Here is a 22,918-nt window from a genome sequence, read left to right on the forward strand (position 1 = left end):
TCTTTTATAATTTCTAGGTCGCAACATCTCCATTTTAATCCCAGATTTTGCTCGATTTCATTATACACTGTGTCAAAGGTTTGAAAGGAAATGAACGAACCAAATACAGGGAGACTGAACCTGCAAACTTTATTCATGTGAATAATCTAATTGAAGTAAAGAGATTACTTACTTGCATGAGTAAGGGTCATAAAATCAGGGCCAATTGAATGTGCTGCATTCCTATGATTCCCTCTAATGATTCTGAAATAAAATTAATTGCAGCTTTGATATACAGACAGATTTCTTGTGTCCATGTGTTAGGTGATATCTCAGAATTTTGCTGGCCTGGATATGTTTGAAATAATTGTTAGCAACCTTATTACCTTCAACAATTAGACAAGATCTATATAGGCAGTTTCCATTAAATATTGCTAATTGTCTTTTAAAGTCCCTGGGCTGGTATGCATAGTGTTGCAATACCACATCTTAGTATGTTCAGCACTGTACAAGGTATCAAAGACAAAATTTCCTTTTGTCTTTCCCAATATGTGTAAATGAAGCCCATAATCTGTTTTATGTTTTTAATTTCTTAAATTAATGTAGCAATTTCTCAATATCTTAACCCTAAAGCCTCAGCTCTAAAATATGGATGTCTAAAGTTAGGCACCAAGGCCCAGATCTTAAAATTGTCCTTGATTTCATGGGACTGAGATGCCTAAATATCTTTGAGGAGCTGCTCCTAAATAAGCGAGCTGATTTTCAGTGGTACTGAAGAAACCAAAATGATACTGGAAGTCAATGGGAGCTGCTAAGCATTCATGAGCGTATGAGAACCCAAGTGTGAAAACTGTGGCCTTAAGTGTTTTTTGTTTGTTTGTTTTTTTGTCTCTTCTATTTATTTTACTGAGTGGCTTTTTTATTTTTTATTTATTTATTTTTTTTGCTAAGACCCTTACAGAAATGAAAAGAACACCTCTATTCCCTGAACATCTTGAAATAAATCTTTTGGAATTAATAGTCATCTCTTAATATAATCTGACTTTGTGTTTAAAGACTTTTTTATTGGTTTTACAAGTGACACATAACTTTAGCGACTCAGGGGAAAGGAAGAGAAAAAGAGGGGAAATGAGAGACAAGACTTAGGGAGAATGAGATCACTGATGGATAATAAAATGAGAATAATGTGATTGTTTAATTTTTGTTTTCTATCATGAAGTAAATAATTAGGAGATGTCTAGAATCAAAGAAATGTCTTTTGTTTTAAACTGTGCTAACTGCTATCAGCAACTAATCTAACAGCTCAATTCCTGATAATTCCATTAACTGATAACATTTAAAGAGACAAATCAAGTATTCAGAAAAGGTACTTACACAACTGAAATACTCTCCCGCCCATACCTTTTGTCTGTTACAGCTGTCCCCCTGCTGCATTCCTTTTTCCCCTCTCCTTTCTGTTTGTCCTATGTGGCCGCCCCTCCTGGCCATTATGCTAACTAAAGTCACAGCCCTATTCACAGGAATGGCTTGTACAGACTAACTGGAGCCATTGCTCTGCCTAGGGAGGAGGCTTCTTGCTTCTTTGTTTGGCTCCTTTGTTCAGACCCAGGCTTGGTGTGGGGGGCGCTGCCCAGAAATGCAAGACCTGAAGTGGCCAACTAATTAAGCATATGAGTCATACCTGTGGCTCAGAACATGCCTATGCTTACCTGCAGCCTTTCCCTGCCTTCTCTCCTCCCCTGTATCAAGAGGAGCCAATCAAAAGTACTGGTGGGAAACTGCCTGAGTTTGCCTTTAAAGCCAGACTTTGCCACCTGGTCTGATCAGCTAGGAGTCTTTGGGGGGCCCTCTCCCCGCTCTCTTTTGTTTTTGAGCGTACCTCCGTTTTTAAACTCCCCTCCCACGAACAACGAATTAGTGCCTGGAGATCTCCTGATTATTGTAAGCGAATCGAGTCCTCTTTCCATCCTCCGATGCTACTGCTGTTCCTGCCTCTGTGCTTGCTGCTGTCCTGGGGATTGGTAAGAACTCCCTCTTGCAGACTCCCCCTGTCCTAGCTGCTGGCCTTGTTTCCCCAGCAGACAGACCCAAGCTAACTCCTTGGTCTGTATCTGTAATCTGTTTCTTGCTCCGCAGCACCTTTGCTGCTAAAAATAAGCCTGTGCCGCTGCTAAGCTGTGCCTTCCTGGACTGTATCCTGGGCCACCAGCTTGCAGCCGCCCCACTGCTGCAGCCACCCCCCCCGCCCCGGGGGCTGTACCTTGGGCACACACCACTCTGCCCTCTGGAACTGCTCCCCCTCCCGATCAAAGAATCGGCATAGTGTAAGGTGCACCTATTAGAATCAGGTTCTTAGTCTAGATAAGTTGTAATTTCATTTTGCATAGCTGTGGTTAAGTTAGGTTTAAAGAATTGTTTGTATTGTGCTCTGTAAATTAGGTTTAAAAAAGAATTGTTGCATTGTGTTCTGTTACTTGCTAATTTGTGTAGTCTTGGTTTAAGTTAGATCATAAATAAGATTTTGCTGTGTTCTGTATAATTGTGGTTAAGTCTGTCTTCCCGCTGCCCTACCCCCCCCGCAAGCTTGCCCGTGTCTCCCCCCCCCCCGAGCTCCCCAGTCACTCGTTGCAGTCTCTCTGCTGTTTAAACTTGCAGCCTGTCTGCTCTCTGTGTCTCCCTGAGTTTAAATCTCCCTCCACAGGGCCTCTGCCTTTGGTCTCTGCTCCACTACGTGCTCCTCTTCCCCCATCCCCCAACCTCATTCCTCTACTACTGCCTTTCTCTCTCTCTTTTAATCCCTTCCCCCATGTGTTCACCCCACTCCTACTGCTGCCAAACCTCAATTGTATTACTGAAGTCTAGCATAAAACCCCATTGGTTACCCTTTTTCTCTCTGACACACCTCACATTTTACATTTACACCACTGTGACACATTTTTACCTAGAGTTGTTGGTTATTTAACACATTTTACCCATAACTGTTAGTTGGTTATATGCTGCTGTGACACACCCTTTACATAGAAATTGTTAGCTACCTGTTACATTTATACTTCAGTGTTAATTGGTTACCAGCTGTATTGTACCCCACTGTATTGTACCCCACTATTGAAATCCCCTATACTATTTACTAAAATAAACCCCTTCCCAATTTTCTACCTTAACAAACCCCATACCTCTCACTATTGAATTTTCCCTGTTTTTGCATTTTCTTAATAAAGTTTATTTTGCACTCCACCAGTGCAGTAGTTGTCCCCCAAGATCCCCTACCTGCTGGCAGGGTCACCTTTATGGATAAACTGGTCTCTGACAAGCACAGAACAGATCTATGTCAAAGGATATATTTCTTTTGAGGTGCTGAACACCATCCACTCCCATTGATTTCCTGAGTCAGGAATCTTGTATAAAGGGCACTAAGATGATAAGAAAGCAGCAGGTAAGCAACGGTACATTCAGCAACTGTCACTCTGCTGCCCCAATAGATCGCTTAGACAGAAACAGAACAATTGTCCATGCTGAGGATTTGGTACAATAGAAGTAACAGAGCATTATCACAATAAGTGTTTCTTCCTGCAATAGACAATAAATGACACTGTATCACATTAATATTTATTTGTCCATAAATGCAGCAGCAAATTTATCTATCAGCACGAAATCATTATCCTATGACAATATTCTAATCATGTGACATTAGTTCTTTACTCTGTTATCTATGGGTATTCATCATACTTTGTGTATTATGTAAATTCATTAGAACAAGCTTCTTTTAAACAATGAATACCACAGATCTGCCCTAGCTCTCTCCCCTGGACACTCACCAGGCTGTTCTTCAGCCCATGTTAACAAGTGGTGGATTTCACACACACAGAGAAACATTCCCTGATACAGTAGCTTTATAATAACTTCATAGCATCTATCAGAATTCACAGGTTATAAAGACAGATTCCTTGAATCATCACAATGACTAATTCAGATCTACTGTCTATAGCTTGCAGCCATCAATAAAGGGGATTTCATGACAGCAGTAGATTGGAAGGATGCCCAATTTCCAAATATTCCAATTGGACAGTCTCACACATTCTTCCTACACTTTGCTATTGGAGGACATTACCAGTTCAGGCCGTGGCCTTTTGGTGAGTGTTTATGATAGTACTAGTAGAGTTAATAGCAACTCTTAAACACAGACCCTCCTCCTGTCTACCCCTTCCTGGGGGATGGCCGTTATCTGAGCCTCATGTGAAATTCGAACGGCCATTTTGGGCTTCATGTTTGTTTCACATGTAATCCTACCCTCCAAGGCATGGGAGAAATGCAGAAGCAGCTGCTCATCCCATGGAGGAAATGAGAAGGGAATGCTGTATAGTTACTGCCTGACCTTAGGAACAGTAGTTCAAAATAGATCAACTCTGCAGTGCTGTGTTGATTGGCTCAGGAGGGAATCCTATCTAGTTTTCTTGACTTGACATATTACGTAGGGTTGACAACTTTCTATTTACACAGAACTGAACACCCTTGCACTACCCCTTCGCTAAGACCCCACTCCCTGCTTACTGCCTCCTCACCTCCCTCTGTCACTCACTCTCCCAACCCCCACTCATTTGCTTATTTTCACGGGGCTGGCTCAGGGGATTGGGATGTGGGAGGGGGTGAGGGCATGGAGGTGCGGGCTGGGGATGAGAGGTTGGGGTGTAGGAGGGGGTTCTGGGCTAGGGGGTGGAGCCAAGGGGTTTGGAGTATGTGAGGGGGCTCTGGGCTGAGGCAGAGGGTTGGGGTGCAGGAAGGGATATGGGTTCTGGGCTTGGGGGATGTGGGTTCTGGGGTGGAGCCAGAAATGAGGGTTTCAGGGTGCAGGAGGGGGCTCTGGGCAGGGGGTTGGGATGTAGGGGAGGCTGGGCTCTGTCTGGGAGGGGTGGGATCCAGTGTGGGGCTGGAGGTGCAGGAGGGTGCTCTGGGCTGGGACCGAGGGGTTCAGAAGGTGGGAGGGGATCAGGGCTGGGGCAGGGGGTTGGTGCATGGGAGAATGAGGGCTCCAGCTTGGGCTGTGGGTTTTGGAGTGGGGCTGGGGACGAGGAATTTGAGGTACAGGAGGGTGTTCCAGGCTGGGACCCGTGCGGTTCAGAGGTTGAGAGGGGGATCAGGGCTGGGGTTGGGCTGTTGGAGGGGGTTGGGATGCAGACTCCAGGCGGTTTACCTCATATGGCTCCCGGAAGCAGAGCCATGTCTCCCTCCAACTCCTACACTGAGGTACAGCCAGTGAGCTCTGCATGCTGCCTCATCCACAGGCACTGCCCCTGCAACTCCCATTGGCCACAGTTCCTGGCCAATGGAAGCTGCAAAGCTGGCGTTTGGGGCGGGGGCAGCACGTGGAGCCCCCTAGATGCCCCTAAGCCTAGGAACTGGAGGGGGACATGTTGCTGTTTCTGGGAATTGTGTGGAGCCAGGACCGGTAGGGAGTTAGCCCGAGTACCTGCTGTGCCGCTTGCTGGACTTTTAACAGCCTAGTCGGCAGTACTGACCAGAGCCACCAGGTTCCGTTTTGGACTGGGCATTCTGGTCAAAAACTGGACAGCTGGCAACTCTGATATTAAGGTATGCTGGGCCGATATCAGTTTCTCCTATATGGCTCTGAAGAGGGAATAACTAGGAGTGAATCTCAGAGGATTCCCCAGCCTAGTTTTTTCTTCAGGCTCCTCTGTTAACTTCTAGAAGATAGCTTGTGGGTCGTTATCCTTTGTTGTCATTAGTAATCTTCTCTGCCTTGGGTGGGGTGCGGAGTGGAAGTTGATGCTCACAATTGTATTGATTGGGCTTCAAGACTGTTATTGATGCATCACATGGACTTTGGCTGAATTTTTGCTGCCAGCATACCAGCTGATCTGTTGCTCAGAAGTAGGCAAGCGCCATCAGTCAGAGCTGATGAGCTTACAGAAATCATGTTAATAATGGTAATGAAAGTGGCAATGATAAGAAATAAATTAATTGTGAGAGATATTTGAGATGCCCTCAGAATTCTGCAGAAAGATTTAACAGCCACTTTAGACCTTCCAGCATATTATCCAATGAGTTTAATGGTCAGTGGACTTAGAGCATGCTTAGAGTAACTCAAGTGATGAATTGAGACAGTTGTTACCATGCCACATAGAATCTTTTACTGTACCTTTTATCTCCAAGGCAACAGTTCCTTTGAGAGGAATTGACTTTTTTCTGAGTTGCAAACAGCTGCCATTTATGCAGACAGAGTAAGAGCCCAGAGGGATGTGATTTTGATTGACTTCTCCGCCATGTGATCTGAAGATGGAGTATAGGGTGGTGTGCTTGGTGTAGTACAAAACACAGGGTCCCTGCCCTGCAGAGATCCTCAGATATCCTGGTTAATGGTGCACTTCAAGGACCTAGAAAGATAGAGAGAGACAAATACAGCTGCAAGCTACTCTCTCATGAATCCACTTCTACACATAGATGAAATGAGGGCCATTACAGGGGGCTGCTGACATGACATGACATGATAGTGCTCACCATGGTGACTCAGATTAAGAGGGCAGTGAGCACACCCAGTGAGAAATGCTCCCTTTTTGGTGGGCATGGGTCCAAAGGTTGAGGATTGCAAGAGCTGTAGGATTAGACCCGAGTCTGTGTGTATGTACATCTCCAGACTGTGTGAATGCTGATGGGCCTGAGGAAGCTTGTTTGGTCAAATGTGAAGTGAATGGGAGGGGCCAAAGAAAGGGATGCACAAATTGGAGCCCTGGAGAGCATACAGAAAGGATGGGGATGTGGCAGGAATGGAACAGAAAGAAGAGGTGAGGAAAAAGGGATGGAGGGCAAAGGGATAGGAGGAAGGACAAGAGTACCTGGCCAAGGGGGTTAGAGCGAGGCAGGAGGAGAGGGGAGAGGGTGCTGAGGAGTTTTTTTGAGGTCAGTAACAGGGAGGAAAGAGAAAACCAAGAAGGGAGAGGGGAGCAAGACTAGCTTCATTATTGAGGCAGGAAAGGCTGCTGCCAAATATTAGGGTCAGGAAAATGATTTGTAACTGTTAAATTGTGAGAATGAAGGTGGATTGGGGTGTGTGTGTTACCAATTAAATTGGCTAGAGCAAGGGTGTACTTACAACCAGCATTCAAAGTCACTCTAAATTGGAGGGAGATACTCAGGGGAAAAAAATGGTTGCATTAACTTATACAGGAACATTGCTAATGATTCAGATGTGTCCCCTGCTCCATCCAGGGCTACCAGCCCCTCACCTGCCTCTCTGTTTAAGGTTTCTTCCCCAACTTCTGTGTTTCACTCTCTTATAGTCTAATCATGCAATCTTGATTCAGGCAAAACTCTCATTAATTCTCAAATTAATGGGAGTTTTGCCTGAGTAATGACTTAAGTTCTGGACTCTTAGTGCTGCTCTTTTAGGGTATGTCTACACAGCAATATAAACCCAGGCTTGAGCCCAGGCTCAAGCCAAACTCCCCTCCTTAAACTCACACACCAGTTGTGCTAACCTAGGGCTCAGATTTAGGATCCCAGGACCCTGCATAGCTGGAGGGTCCAAGCCCATATTAAGGTGGGATCTAGGGTCCAAGCCCCACTACTTTCTTGTGTGCATGCAGCCCCAGTTTGATTTGGGTCCTGGAAGTCCTCTGGATGTATCCTAGAGTTCCAGGTGGAGCTCGAAGTGCCATTACTGCCTGGTTGAGGGTGTTTCCCTTTCCTGCTGTGGCTCCTCCTCGCTGCTGTGTGGCACTTGCCTGGAGCAGGGAGCAAACCTGACAGATGGGAGGCAGCTCTCAGCTGCCAGCATATTGAGAGTCATTCCTCTTCCCATCATGCTGAGCTGGGAGCTCTGCCACTCCTCCTCCCTACAGGGAAGCCACTTATTCCTACTCTGTTCTCTGTCCCTTTTATAGTATAATTCCCAATTCTGAACCTTAGTGTCCAAAATATGGGTCCTAGCATGAATTCCCCTAAGCTTAATTACCAGCTTAGATCCTGTAGTGCTGCCACCAATCAGGACTTAGAGTAGAGTGCCTGATAAACTCTGGTCTCCCCCAAAACATTCCCTGGGGACCCCAAGACCCAAATTCCTCGAGTCTCACAATAAAGGGGAATAAACCATTTCCCTTCCCCCTCCTTTCTTCCTCCCAGCTCCTTTCCGCCCTGGGTACACTAGGAGATCACCGTGATTCAAACTCCTTGAATCACCACACAGAGAGGAATGATACCTTCCCCCCTCCTCTTTTCCCTTCACCCAGAGGCTATCCAGATTCAAACTCCGTGAATTTAAAACAAAGAGAAAATTCACTTCTCCCTTCTCCCCCCTGCTCTCTTTCCCTTCTCCCCACCCATTCCCTGCTGTACACAGACTCAGTTCCTTTGAGCCTTAACTAGGAGGAAAAAATCAGACAGGTCTTAAAGCAAAGCTTTTAATAAAAAGAAAGAAAAAAGGTAAAAGTTTATCTCTGCAATTTAGATGGTAAAAAGTTACAGGGTCTGTCAGCTTATAGAAACTAGAAAGAAGCCCCCCTCCCCAGCAAAATACAATTTAAAATACTTCCAGCAAACTACACATTTGCAAATAAAGGAAAACAAATAAAAAGACTATACTGCCTTTCTACTTTGTACTAACGAAATTGGAATAGAAGATTAGAGAGCCTGTAGGTACGAGTAGTCACTCGCAGAGCCCAGAGAGAACAAAGCAAAACCCAAAAAACACAAACAAAGGCTTCTCTCCACCGAGATTTGAAAGTATCCTGTCTCCTGATTGGTCCCCTGGTCAGGTGGTTGGTTCCCTGTTTGTTAACCCTTTACAGGTAAAAGAGACATTAACCCTTAACTATCTGTTTATGACAGTCCCTTGCTCCCGGGCCCCCTGCCCTTCCAGGCAGTGTGCACTGTGATGGCAGTGAGTGGGAACCAGCACCAAAACTTCCCCCCTGCCTCCCAGGGATCCCTTATCCCTGCCTCCTGGGCTGTGGTAGGGCAGAGATAGGGTATCCCCAGGGGGCACTGGAGCACACTGCACCCCAAACCCTGGGGATGTATTTCACTGCTCTGCGGCCAGAGGCAGCTGGGCTGGAGAGTGTGTGGTTTGCCTTTGAAACATACATTTTATTTCAAGCGTGAAAACAGGAAAAAAAAAAATGAAAAACCAACCAGCTAAAAACCCCTTCATTGAACTCCCCAGTTTACCAGTTCATTATTGCAGAGTTTCATTTCAATCATTTGACAGCCCTGGAGACTGATGTCCTAATTATCCTCAGAACAGGTGCACATGGGCAATGTCCTGCCAATGTAACTCAGCCAAGAGGTGGAGAGCCCAGTTCCCAGATTAGATAGTAGTTCAGTGCAAAGGCTTTGCCAACTGAAGTTATTCTACTCAGACAGCCACTAAAGGAGTTAATAATGCAGTTTATTTGCTCATGTACTCTTTATGGGCACCTGAGTCCCATCAGTAGCACCACCACAGAGGGGAAACAGGGTGGGCAGTAGAGTTTTCCCACAGTTCTCTACGTTCCTAGGGCTAGAGTGTTGACATTAGCAGGGGGGTGCTAGGCACTCTGGGCTATGTTTGTTTTGACTTAGGTCTGTGCACTGCAGTGTAGATGCCAGAACTCTAAGTTCGAGCAAGGGTAAGAACATTCTTAGCCTAGGGTTAAAATGCAATGTAGACCCTAGGCTTACATTGCTGTGTAGACTTACACTTAGTCAAGTACTACAGATCCATCATTCATCAGATAATCAATTGATATATGCACCTGAAGTTGGCTCTACCTACTTAAAAAATAAAAACACTTGATAGTAAATTGTAATACCAGAGCCCATTCAACAGCACTGGGATCAATTTTGTAAAGGACTTTTGAGATTTACTGATGAAAGGCACTGTGTAAGACCTACATATTAATATTATTTATAAATTAAACATAGTACAATTAACTTTAATTGAATGGTATTCCCAACATTAAGAACAATTACTATTCGTATTTGTTTCACTTAACAGATTTGTACCTAATTTTGTTGGCAGTGAGTGAACCACTGTACTTTAATTGAAAGTTTGTCATTTTCAATTTAGTCCAAATTGAGAAATGGCTGATGCTTAAAACTGTAAATACAAACATTAAAAGCTTTTTGATCTAACAAACTGATATACAAGTGAAGACATTCAGGGTGACTTTTTGTTGGGTTGCATCACAACTTGCAAAACTTTTCAAACTTCTTGGGTATTATGATAAAGATCCTCTGCATCTTTTCTCCTCTTTCCAGTTGGATGTGTCAATCTCTACTGCCCTATACATATGAAATAGTTATGATTTTATCCTTTGCTGAACTTTTCAACTGTTGCCACTGGCATCTAAATACATTTCAAAATTCAGTTTGACTCTTTTCCCAGTGTCTATCAAATTTCCTTAAAATATGAGACAGTGTTTGGGAGCTTTGTTATTCCCAATGGATTCCCGTTTATTTAGGATACCACAAAATAGACAGTCATTTCCTAATTCCATTTATGAACAAACACCTTGATATACTTTCTGCATTTACACAACCCTTTTTGTACCCATGTGCATTTATCATTAAACATCAGTAATGTGTCCTCCATACCAGTATTTACCTGTACTTTTTATAAGCTTGAAGAAAACTGATGTTACAGTGTATTCTGTGATTGGCAGGTGTATGTAGAACCCAACTATATACATTATTTTGGAGGGAGACAGATGACAGTAACTTGTCTGACATCCTAAAGTTTCTCATGCAAAGAGGAGTAAATCCAGTCTTCTGAAGATTTAGCTCAAATGCTTATTAATTAAACACACAAATTTCCCCTCCTCCGCCCATTGTTTGGTACTATCTGGATGTGGCTTATTTTCTGAGCTAGAAATTATATCAATCTTCTGAGCAATAGGAGACCCTAGGGATTTTGATTACTATCAAAATATTTTGAGACAGCTAATAAAAATAGCTAACATGCCATCTCCTGATGGCATTTCTCCCCCCCCCCCATACAATAAGCACTTTCAGAACTAATCCAAAGCTGGGGTGGGGGGAGTCCTTCATTGTCACAAGCCTTAGCAGTCAGTACCGCTCTGGTACTTGTGGCTGTGAAATGCATTTCATGCCTCATCTGTTACCTAAATGAGATGTGAAAGCAGTTCACACCTCGTTTACATTTGTGCAGTTTTATAGAACAGGATAGACACAGTTCCACTGAAAGTAATGGAATGAGGTCACCTACCCAGTTCTCTCCTTGGATTGAATCCATGCAGCCTGATCCTCTCAGTTCACCAAACTGAAAATGAATCTGTCTCTCTGAGGCCAGCTGCAATGAAATACCATCAGTAGTTGTCTATATTTTACAAGGGAAGTAGGCTGTTTACTGGAAAGAAAAAGTTAGCTATGCATTTATATTACATATATGGGAAATGAGGGATTCTGTCTGGATTATAGGTAATGTAATCAATGTGGACAAGCATGAAAAATAACCAGCCTGATTTGGGAGGCTAGGAAAAAAAAAGATGCAAAGAAAATAGTGTCTATTGGTTACTTGCCATCTCTTTTATGGCTGTGTGTGTGTTGGAGTTTGGACAATTGCAATAATGCACTTATACAGCAAAGTTTGGTTCAAGATTAGAACATTTTTTAAAGTCCGAAGTGCATTTGGTTTGAGGTTCTGGTTCAAACCCATCTCAGTAAACCGTAGGTATTTAAGCTCCAGAGACCTGATTCTCCTTTGCCTTGTCCCTTTTGTAGTCGTTCACACCTTTGCAAAAGGAGCACCATTCTGATTTTGCCTGGCTTTTTATACCCTCTTTGCATGCATGTAAATAACTGTATAAGGAAGGGGAGGATCAAACCCTAAGTTTATAATTGTAAAGACTCAAACAACTTCATTCCTTCTTCTTTTTAGTTCTTTAAATAAAGACTTTGGTGTCTGAAAACGAATTAATAAAAATAAAGTAAGTTCTTATGATGGTCTCATTATAAAATTCTATTAAGTTAAGAAAAAAGGACTTTTAGCCAGAAAAAGTGAACTGTGAATAAATTATATCAAGGCTACATTAAAACTCCTTGTAGAAAGTTATAATGCTGCAAGAGGAGCATTTCATTGAAGAAAATATGCTAATTCTTGTAGTTCGAGAACAACTCCTCCTCTCCCTCCTTGAAAAATTAAAGGTTATAACTCCTCAAGGAGTCTTCTACAGCTGGCTGGTGACTAACTTCCTTTGCAGTAGTTTCATTTCTTTTCAATTTATTTCATGTCATCAGTTGAGATAGGTCTAGAACTGAAGCCAGGATAGAAATACATGAGCTCTCATGGTGCCTACTAAATCTGAACTCACTGTATACTCCATGGAACCTGGGGGAGAAAATCCATCCCACCCCAACGCCCTCTTTGAATGTCCTCTGCAAATGTTTGGGACACTGTGTTTCTGACCTGGGTCACTTGTCTTTTTTCAGTCCATCCCTGGTGGAAGGTAGGGGTTGAGATTAGAGAGGAAAATGTAGGTGACTCTTCTCCAGAATCAGAGATGTTACTAGTTTTTTTGCTTTCCTGGGCCCTCAGTGTTTTAAACTGGAGATGTGAATGATTCTCAGTTTATTAACTCATGGTCTGACTCAGAGCCCACTAAAATCAATGGAAATGCCCATTGGCTTTGCTAGGCGCATTGGATAACCCCCCAACCAACCAGATATAGGTTTGGATCTATCATAAATGAAACAAACAGACAAACAACAAAAGCTTGACTGAACTGCTGAACTTTTCACAGTGTTGTTTTGGGAACATACAAAGCACACCAGACTGGATCAGACCAATGGTGCATTTAGTCCATTATCCCTGTCTCTAGTAGTAGCCAACAGCAAATGTTTCAGAGGAGGATGTAAAAACTCCATAATGGATAATTTTGTAATAATGTGTCTGGAAGAGAATTCCTTTCTAACTCCAGGCAGTTAATGGTTGGCTTGTGTCCTGAAGCATGAATATTCATAGCCTTTATAATTTATGAATAGCTTTCTTAATATTCCTGTCAATTTCTTGAGCTCTACGAAGATCTTTGAGTTGATAACATCTTGGAGCAGCGACTTCCACAGGTTAATTTTATGTTTGACAGGCACCCTTTTGCCAGCACATTAGGGATTGAAGCAGGAACATCCAGAGCTAAAAGCATGAGCTGTTACAACTTGAGCTAAAGAAACAATCCTCTATAGCTAGCAGACATGACTACTCATATCATCTAGATCGACACTGGGGGACCTGTAACACACATCTCACCAATGATGGTTTACATGTGCTTGCAATGAAGCTATCATTAAACCTATTAACAGAATTTTGCTCAGCTATACAAATCATTATTTTATTGCCTTTACTGTATGTGGGAAATGTGCACAAAGTTCCATCTTTGTATTTTTGTGCTTTCTCTGCTGGCATTGTGAAAGAATTGAATTACAAGAAGAGGTGTGCACATTTTTGCTGACATCATCAGTGACCCCAGTGCATAAATAAGGAAGCAAACAAAACTAATTTGGCTTAGAATAGAAATATTATTGGCCAAATGGAAAAGGACAACATCTGTCAAGGAAGAAGTATTATTTCCAGGATTCACAGGGGGTATTGCAAACAGCAAAGAGTGAGAATAAACACAATGAAAACTAAAAAGATTGGTTGGCAGCATTAGTGTCCCTTTAATGTTTGCCTGCTAGTGTTGAACTGCTAGATGAAATGCGAACAGCCTGTAGAAAGTGTGCGAAGCTATAAAAACCAGAAGGGATTTCCTGTGCATGAAGTGCAAATTGGTGTCTATGCTGGAGGACAAGATTCATGGATTGGAGGGGCAAGCTCAGATGCAGAATCAGAGAACCTGAGGAGTTCCCAGACAGCCAGGTTTGGGAAACACCAGTACTCCAGGTTCAAGTTAAAATGGAGCTGGCCAGCATGGAATTGGAGAGAAAGGAAGTCAGAGAGGAGGACTGGTGGTTTGTAGCCACCAGAGGCAAGAGGTGAAGGTGGCATTTTACATGGCTGAAGACACATTAGGATGAGCAGGATGTGGTCTCCAGAAAGAAGAGAAACAGGAGGAATACCACCCAGTCTGAAGTTTCAAATTGATACCAGGTCCTCAATGTTAAAATTATGAAAGATAGCTCTCAAGATCCAGCAGGTCCAAGGGAATGGAGAGATGTACTGGGGACACGTGGATGGCGGCTCAGCCCAACCTGTAAGAAAATCAAGCTTTCCCACAAAGAGTTCTCTAACTGTTCAAGTAGGACAAACACGGAGAGTCAATATTCAGAAGAATTGAAAGAACATTCTACAAGGGACAGGCAGACAACAGGACTGTGTGTTGCTTTCCTTGAGACAAGACACAAGACGTCACTCTAAGATTGACTAGTCTTCTTAAGTCAATGGGCAAGAATACATTGGTGATGGTTCATGTCAGCACTAATGGCACTGTTCATGGGATATCTTGAGGATAATAAATGACTTCAGAGAACTTTGAAAGTTTGTTGAAGAAGAAGAATATTCAAATGATTTTCTCTGAGATTATTCCTGTCCCATGAGTTAAAGACAGGAGGCAGAAGGTTCTGGAAGTGAAGCGTTGGCTAGGTAAGTGGTGTAGGATGCAGGGCTTTGGTTTTGTGAACCATTAGTCCACCTTCTATGGGGAAAGGTGGCTATATAGTTTAAATGACCTCCATCTCAGTAGAAGGGCAACCAAAGTTCTATGGGACAGGCTGACTAGAGTAATCAGGAGGGTGTTAAACTAATAGCAAAATGGGAGGATAAAAAGAGATGTTGAGAATAAAATTAATCCAGGAACCAAAGGACATGAAAAGAAGTAATTACTGAATTGCCTATTCATCAATGCTAGGACCCTGGGTAATGAACAAGAGGAATGGGAATTGCTTATTTATGAGCATACATTTGATACAGATGGTATTACTGACACCTGATGGGATGATCCACATAACCACTGATTTTAACATTCCAGTTATAACCTATTTTGGAAGGATCGAGTGGGCAAAAGGGGAGGGGGAGTGGCTATCCCTCACGCTGCAAAAGGGGCAGGCGTCTAAGATGGGGCTGAACCGCGCCAAGAACACACCTGTGCTTACGGCTCCGTGAAGAATCTGCCAACTGATATCCCTGGTGGGCTTCGGGACCCGAGTGGAGTATAGGCTGGCCCACTGGGGTTCCTCATGCGCTAGAGGTGGTAGGAGGTCCCACCATTTCATGTCAGGATGGGACATGATGGTGAGGATGTGAAGGGTGTGGAGCACGAGCATGTACAAATGTTTCCTTGGTGTAGTCCAGAAATGAGATGGCTGCAATTTGTGCAGCCGGCTCACAGTGAAGGGGTGGGATGGCCAAGTGGGTCCCTGGGGCAGGAACTTGATTAAAAGGTCCAGAGGGCTTGGGGTGTAGAGTGGGTGGGGGGTGCCCTCTCGCAGGACCTGGTCGAGATAGGCCCGAGCAGTGGCCAGTAAAGTGGCCCTCACTTCCTCAAGTACACACTGGGGAGTATGAGGGCCGGAGAGCCCTGTGGCATCAGCAAGTCTCTCCAGTCGTAGTCCAGGAGGTCTCCAAGTCTGGTGACTTCTGCGAGGGCCAGCTTCTGTTGCACTGAGCTGGGGGTTGTATAACAGGGGTTACACGAGGAGATCCGCCCCCTCAGTGGCTGCCACGGACCTGGTTGCTGAGACCAGTTTCCAGGTCTGGAGGAGGTCCTGGTGGAAGCCCGGAGAGGTCTCACAGAAGATCTTTTGGATAGGCCCTTCAGCCTTGCAGAGAAAGGTACACCATGGTCCAGTGGTTAATTTGTGTATCTGTTGGGGTCTCTTTTATAGGCATCTTCCTAGGGGAATAATGCCATACAGTGTTTCTAAGGACATGTCCATTCTCCTCCTGCTTTCCAGATGACCATGCCCCCTGTCAGTGTGTGAGAATTCTAACCCAGATCCTCAAAGGTATGTAGGTGCCCAATGCCCAATGGGAATTAGGTGCCTAAATGCCTTTTAGAAGCTAGGCCTCTGTGTCCAGTAGCTTCTCAAGCTCCTATGGGGCTAAATGCATCTCATATGTACTTACCATTTTCTTTGTGTTTTGCATTGTATTCACTTCATTGCTAATGAAACACACACAGTGGTTTAACACCATGATTTCTCTCCTTCTCCCTTCTCCTTCTGCCCATTTATCTCAACGCTCTTGCTTCTTTTAATATTTTCCCTTGCAAGGTAAGGTCATGGAAATATTCTTGAACAGAATGTTCCTTCAATATCTATTTGGAAACATTGTAGAAACAAGCTTCTGGCAGCATTTTCATCGATGTGGAAAAATCTGTAAGGACAAACTATAGTGTGTGGATTCACTGCATGTGTTTTCAGTGAACCTTGCAGGATCAAAGGGTGGGAGTTTCTAATTTTAAAATGAACCATTTACCCGTCCGTGAAACAACTGAGACATCCAGTGTATTTTGTAGGTAAAAGAGGGTCAAAACACAGAGCCTCTTGCCCTCTTCCCCAAGAGAAGCTGAGCTCTTACTATGTTCTGGGCTCCCATCCTGTGCACCATCGTTGACTTATTTCTGTACATTTTCTGAACATCAGTGAGGAAGACCTGAAACTCTGTGTGGCCGGTGAATTAAATTCTTTGCTAATGTATGCCCTTTGCAACCTCATTGACTATGCAGAACAATTTATGGTAATAAACCAGTGGAGGCACATGGGTTTATAAGTCAGCTGAGAATTTGTCCACTGGCTCCAAACTCTAACTAAGGTCATCCTTGTGAGAGTGATATGTAGATCGGTTTGGAGGTAATGAGAGGGGTAATTTTAAATTAAAACCCAGGATATGGTTCTGAATAATTTCTTTTTATTGCTGAATTTTACATCCTTCAGATATTTGTAGGTAGTTATATCTCACCTTAGTCACTGTTCAGCCAAGCTATACATACTGAGTTCTTTTAATTTAGCCTCCTGCAATATGCTAATCCATTTACAAGTTTCTGACAAATCTTGTCTTTGAAGTTGTTGCAGTTTGATCTAGCTCACAAAATCAACTCTGGAAGAGATTATTCCTCATCCTCTTCGCTCTGTTCCATAGTTCTAGCGGTTATGTATATGTGCACTACACAAGCTAGTTCAATGTCATGAAGGAATTAGTTTGAGAAGTTTCTTCAGGTGAGAATGAAGGTCAAAAAGTAAGTAATTAACTGCCTATCAAAGAGATGATGTAAGGTCCAGGGTGTGTCACATCAATAATTTATTTAAGGTCCTAGCTCTTGGTTTCTAGTCTCCAGTTTTCAAGGAGGTCCTCTAGTGTGTTTGGACACTGTGGGACGCATGCAACATTGTGGAAGCATTGCTCATGCCACTTTTATGTACCCAGTCTGCTTACTCAGGACTTTAAATCAGTATAAATAGGAAGAGCTGAGATCCTCACTGAGGTACTAAAAAGCAGTCCCATTCGTGTAAATTCCATGAGCAGCACTCCAACATCATAGGCTGCGTTGGCAGCTGCAGTATCATGGGAAGAATGGAGTAAAGTGAGGAGACAGAAAAAGAAAGCAGGAGGTGAAAAAGAAGGAAGTGAGGTTCTTCTAGAAGGAAAATATAGAGAGGAAGATGGAGGAGTGGCAGAGATGAACAGATATTGGAAGCAAGGGGCGGGGAGAGAGAGAGAGACACCAGTGTGTGGCCTAGCAAAGGAAGAGAACCTGACTACTGAGCTAAGTAATTCTTAATTCTATCTGGGGGAAAGGCTGTGTTTTTCTGTGGTGTAAAGGACAAAAAGAAGACAGCTTTGTTTGTATAACAGAAAGATGTGCCTAAAATCTGGGAGCGGATAGGCTTAAGTTGCTCCTAGCCTCCGATGAAGCTTTCTAAGTTTGACTTGGCACAGAAAGCATCTAAAATGACTCTGAGGTAAAGCAGTCCCCTGGCTGGTAGTCAGTATCTCCTCCCTAAGTCATCCATTTCAAAGGAGCCACAAAAAGCTTATACTGCAAACATTTTTTCCCACTGATTCTCATTCATTGGAGTAGAGAGGACATGTGACTGCATAGAACGATTTGTTATATTACTCTCCTTGTGTTCTACTCTGTCTCAGAGGTGGATGCTCTGCTACCCAGGAAGCATAGGATGAAATTTTTTTTTCAAATAAACAGAGAAAAGGATGATTGTCTTTTGAAGTTTCAGGAATTTAAAGGTCTCATTCTAAGGATCGCATATACTTTGGAATCAATGAAAGTCAAGGCCCTGGAAACTGTCCCCTCTGTTCTTCTCAGTATCAGCAGCTGCTTGTAGGCAGCACCCTCAACTAGCATCTGAAATGTCACATCCATTATCACAAGTCTTGTTGTCCAAATGAATCATGTAAACTGACAGAATACTGAATAGCAGATACATTTTTTTTTTCCTTTTTGGCTAAAGAAACGTGCTCCATCAACAAGTTGCCTGTTCTCACATGTGTCAATTTTTTTTATAAGATTACATTTTATTTTTGGTTTTGTTTTAGAAGAAGGTTGAAGTGATGAGAATTTATTCATGGTGTGAGACAGATGATAATAGAACTTGAACAAAAGCCCATCAACAGGATTTGAACAATTTTTGTCATAAATGTTGTGTGTAATCCTGTTAGTACTGTGAGAGTCAAAAATATAGGTGGTGTAAGAATATTATGTAAACAATTGAAGACAGATAGACATTTAGACCCAGAGAGGGAGAGAAAGCTCAAGCAATTTCAGCTGGACAGAGATGCTATAGCACTATGAAACCAAGCAATTATTTTCAGATCTCCTTACAAATTACCGTGTAATGGTGTGAACAGACTTGGAGGCACCTTAAACGAACCTTTGCATGGAGCTCCAAGACGGAAGGGGCATTCCTGTTCTGGTTGATCTGATGTCAATCTTTAAATAATCACTTCTTGCACCTGTCCTTTCTGAATTTAGAACAGCTGCTACCTGCTGGTGCTGCTTTAAGTGCCTGCATTTTTAAGCATGCAGAGGCCCGGTTTCAGACCTCCAGCTTCCTATCATTACACCTCACTGACCTTAATATCTCTGCCTACAGAAGTGATAAAGAGAGGATGTGCTTCTGTTGGCCCCTGCTCTCTGAACTGAAATATTGAAACTTTCATTTTGTCAGTGAGAAAATCCTTGCTACACACTCTGTCGTCTCTGACCTCATATTTTGTTACTGGACTGTAATCTCATCTCTCTTGGGTCACCAAAAGCTCCAAGGCCACCTTTGCACCAGAGGAATATGATATATCAATAAAAGGCGGCCTCGAAAAGGTAGAACACCATCCCCTGACAAAAGCTTCCCTTGTATAATGGCCAAAAACATGAAGGTCAGCTACCACCAGGGTCCCGAGAGCAGTAGCAGCCTTCTTACCCAGTGTCCTTAGCCAGCTTGCACAGTATTTCTGGTTAATTAGCCCAGAGAGCAGTTTTATAATTAGCAATTTCCATTTTAACATGGCATAGTGCTGAAGGGCACAGTTTTCACTTACAGGTCATTCCCAGTTGAACAGTGATAATTCTGCTACTTCAAAATCATCATGCCTTTTTTATATAGTCCAAAAACACTGCCAACATTTCATTTAGAGTACAGCTCTGTCATAATTCATTTAGCCTCCAGAGTTAGTTTACCCAGTTTTTTCTCTCCTTCCTTTCTCCCTCCCTCCCGCCTTTAAGTCTGGACACAGAGAAAGTCATAAATCACGAGCTTTTCATATTAATAGGGAGACCCTTATTCAAACTCTTTTAAAACAAACAAACAACAAAACCAGTGCTAGTAGTGGATTTGGTGCGTTCCATTGACTCTTGCTGTGAAAGGATTCATTAACTTGAGCTTTAGTGTATATGAAAACAAAATCTTGTAACAATGGCTAGGTCTTTGACTTAGTGCCCTATAGAGGTCTCAAAGTGCATCTGCCATTCATCTGTGCCCTCCTATTAATATCAGTCTTTCCCTTGCTTTATTTTAGTTACACTTTTTTTTTGTTTTTGTTTAGGGGGTTGAGGTCTAAAGCCTCATTTTTGTATAATTTCAAGAATCTACCTAGAATATCTTACTTTGGGCAAAATAATAAGAAAATTCCCCTTTTCAAAGCAATGTATAGTTTATTCTTGGTGAGCCAAATCCTTAAGTCACTACTCAGGTAAAGCTTGCACTGGGATTAACTTTGCCTGAATCAAGATAGCAAGATCGGGCCCTTTGCTAATGGAAAAACCAGGGCTAACTCGAAAGAATGTTATATTTCTTTGCAAGGATTGCATTTCCTGTCATGTCAGTTGAATTCTTCTTCTTGCTTCATCAGCTGAAATGGTGCCAAGTACCAGGCTCTGCTGAATCACTACATGGGTGCACAGTGCGTGAGGGCATGAGGAGACATCCGCTCCCTTCTCCTGTTTTGGCTGCACAAATATTGGCACATACACTTTTCCAAACACCTGTGCATGTAGCTCATAGATTCTAATGGTGGATTCTGTCTTCATGCTGCTATTATTTATATTCGAGAGGCCTCAGCAGAGATCAGGCCCCCATTTGTGCTAGGTACTTTAAAAACACCTAGTAAGAGACCCTCCGTGCCCCAAAGAGTTTACAATCTAAATAGACAAGCTCAACTAAGGTTGGGAGGGGAATGGTGTGTTAATCTGGATGGAATATATGAGCCTAAAGAGTCAAAGGTGTTAACATGACCCTGAAACTGTCCCTTGTTTTAAACAAGGTTAGGGGTTCGTTGTCGACACCTCAGCCTGCTTAGTACTATGGCAAATGCATCATTAAATATCCTTTTAATCTTTTATTAAAGATACAGAGGGAAAAAGTCAAAAACAGTTGAAGCATTTGAAACGTAAAGTACTAAATAAGTCTTTCACTTTAACCATAACCCTTGTACTCTTTCTCATTAGTTGTAGAAAGTCTTTATATGGAAAAACCCTCCTATCTGACAGTTTTTAGATGATATTACAGATGATAATACCTGTCCTTTTGGGGCAAAAGAGAGAAAGTTAATTGAATTGGGCTGGAGATGTTGTTGCTGCAGTCTGATCCAGTTTCCTAGAAGACAAAATAAGACAAACATGCACAAAAGGGAAGAGAAAATAACAGCTAAGATAGACAATCCAGTTTCTGTGTCTGGTGTTGCAATCTCACAGCTGGAAAAACACAGGCACAGCACATTGTCTTATCAGCCATGCCAAGACCTGGCAAACTTGTACCAGCATAGGGTTGTTTAGGGCATTGCTTTTGGCTGCCTCTCTGGTCACAGGCTCACAGCAGTGCAAAATAGGCAGTCTTGGCTGGCTAAGACAGACTCTTATTAGATAGAAGAAATAAGGTGGGGAAGGACAAGGACAAGGGAGGTAGAGACAAAATCTCATATCCCAGGTTATGTTTGGGATTTAGCCACAGCCAGGGGAGGTGACGGTGTCATCTGGTCCCTCTCTTGGTCCAGTCTAATCAGGACATCTCTCAGGATCAGGATGACAAAGGCCTAATGGTGTTGTGCTAGAATCCAGGGTCTTGGGTGTGGGTGGCAACCATGATGATGAAGCTTGCTCCTTCACTTTCTTTCCGTAAGCCAGTGTTGCATTCACTTTGCCTTTTTATTTTTTCCCAAATGTGTTTTCTTTTAACGACCTCAAGGAGAATAATGAGTGGAATAGGTCATCCTCTCATTATTTTGTCCATAAATTAAGCCTAATTTCTGACCCACTAGTTTTGGTTCATTTATTTCCAGTCTCACACTTCCCCTGTTAACCAACATGATCTTAACATAGTCCTTGAATTATATCAGGAGGGCTTTTTGTTTGCCTGTCTGTCTCTCTTTGGCACCTTTTCCCCTCAACATTTATCATTATATGTGTCTGAAACATTTTGTAAACTTTTATCCACTTTCCCACAGTTGAGCTCACAATTAGGGTAAATTTGTAGGCCCAATTATTACAACAGGAAACAGAGGCAAAGAGAGGTGAAGTGGCTTGTCCAAGGTAACAGAGTAGATCTGTGGCAGAACCAGGAGCGGAACCCAGGTATCTTAATTCCTGTGCCCTGTCCGATAGCCCACACTGCTTCGCATGTGCCAACACAGGTGCTAATGCTTGAAAATGAGTGCACAGATGTGTTGCTTATTCACCAAAAGCCGTCTGTGTTGAGGCCTACAGACCTGGAAAAGTAAACGAAAGGGAATGTTCAATGGAAAGGCTTAAATTGTGGTTACAAAATCTGGGCCATGGTTTTGAACTTCAGTGCATATGAAATAAAAGAAGTTCATTCCCCCCCACCAGGGGTGTCTCCAAGAGCAGTGCTGTGGTTCATTACGTCTCCAGCCTTTATTCAGGGGATCACAGCTGATCAGGTCTTTGTTTCAGGAAGAGCTGCAGAAACAAAGGAATGCATCTAGATAAACAAAGAAGCAATGAGTGTGGGAATAAAATGTGAAGCCCTTCTTGAGCCATCGTGTACATTCAGAGCATCATCCTCCCCCACCTCCATTGCATGAGGATGTACAATATGAGGGAGAGGGCCATTTGACCTGGTTTCACTCCACTTGAAAAAACACATGTACTGAATAACTTTATGCCAAGCTGTTGTGAAAATTCACGATGTTCAGGAGCCAAGAATATGCCTCAATTCCTAGGCGCGTGTGCGCGTAGGTGGGCTAGTGGTGTCACATTGGGCTGTCGTATAAAGCATCAAGATACAATAGTGAATCTAAGCCTCTTAAATGAATTGTTTTGTTTTTGCGCATCGCTTGCTAGGTACACCTGTGCTTTCTTCCCTTCTCTAGATGATATATGTGTTTTGTTTTCTTATTTAATATTCAGCACATCAGGCACAAGAAGAGGGGAGGAGAAAATAGATTTTTAATGTCCGTTTTGATCTAAATCTTAAGAGTAGGAGCATTACACACTGGAGTCATGAAGAGACCAGGGAATAAACACACTTAAAC

This window comes from Gopherus evgoodei, chromosome 2 (assembly GCF_007399415.2).
Source record: "Gopherus evgoodei ecotype Sinaloan lineage chromosome 2, rGopEvg1_v1.p, whole genome shotgun sequence".
Taxonomy (NCBI): Eukaryota; Metazoa; Chordata; order Testudines; family Testudinidae; genus Gopherus; species Gopherus evgoodei.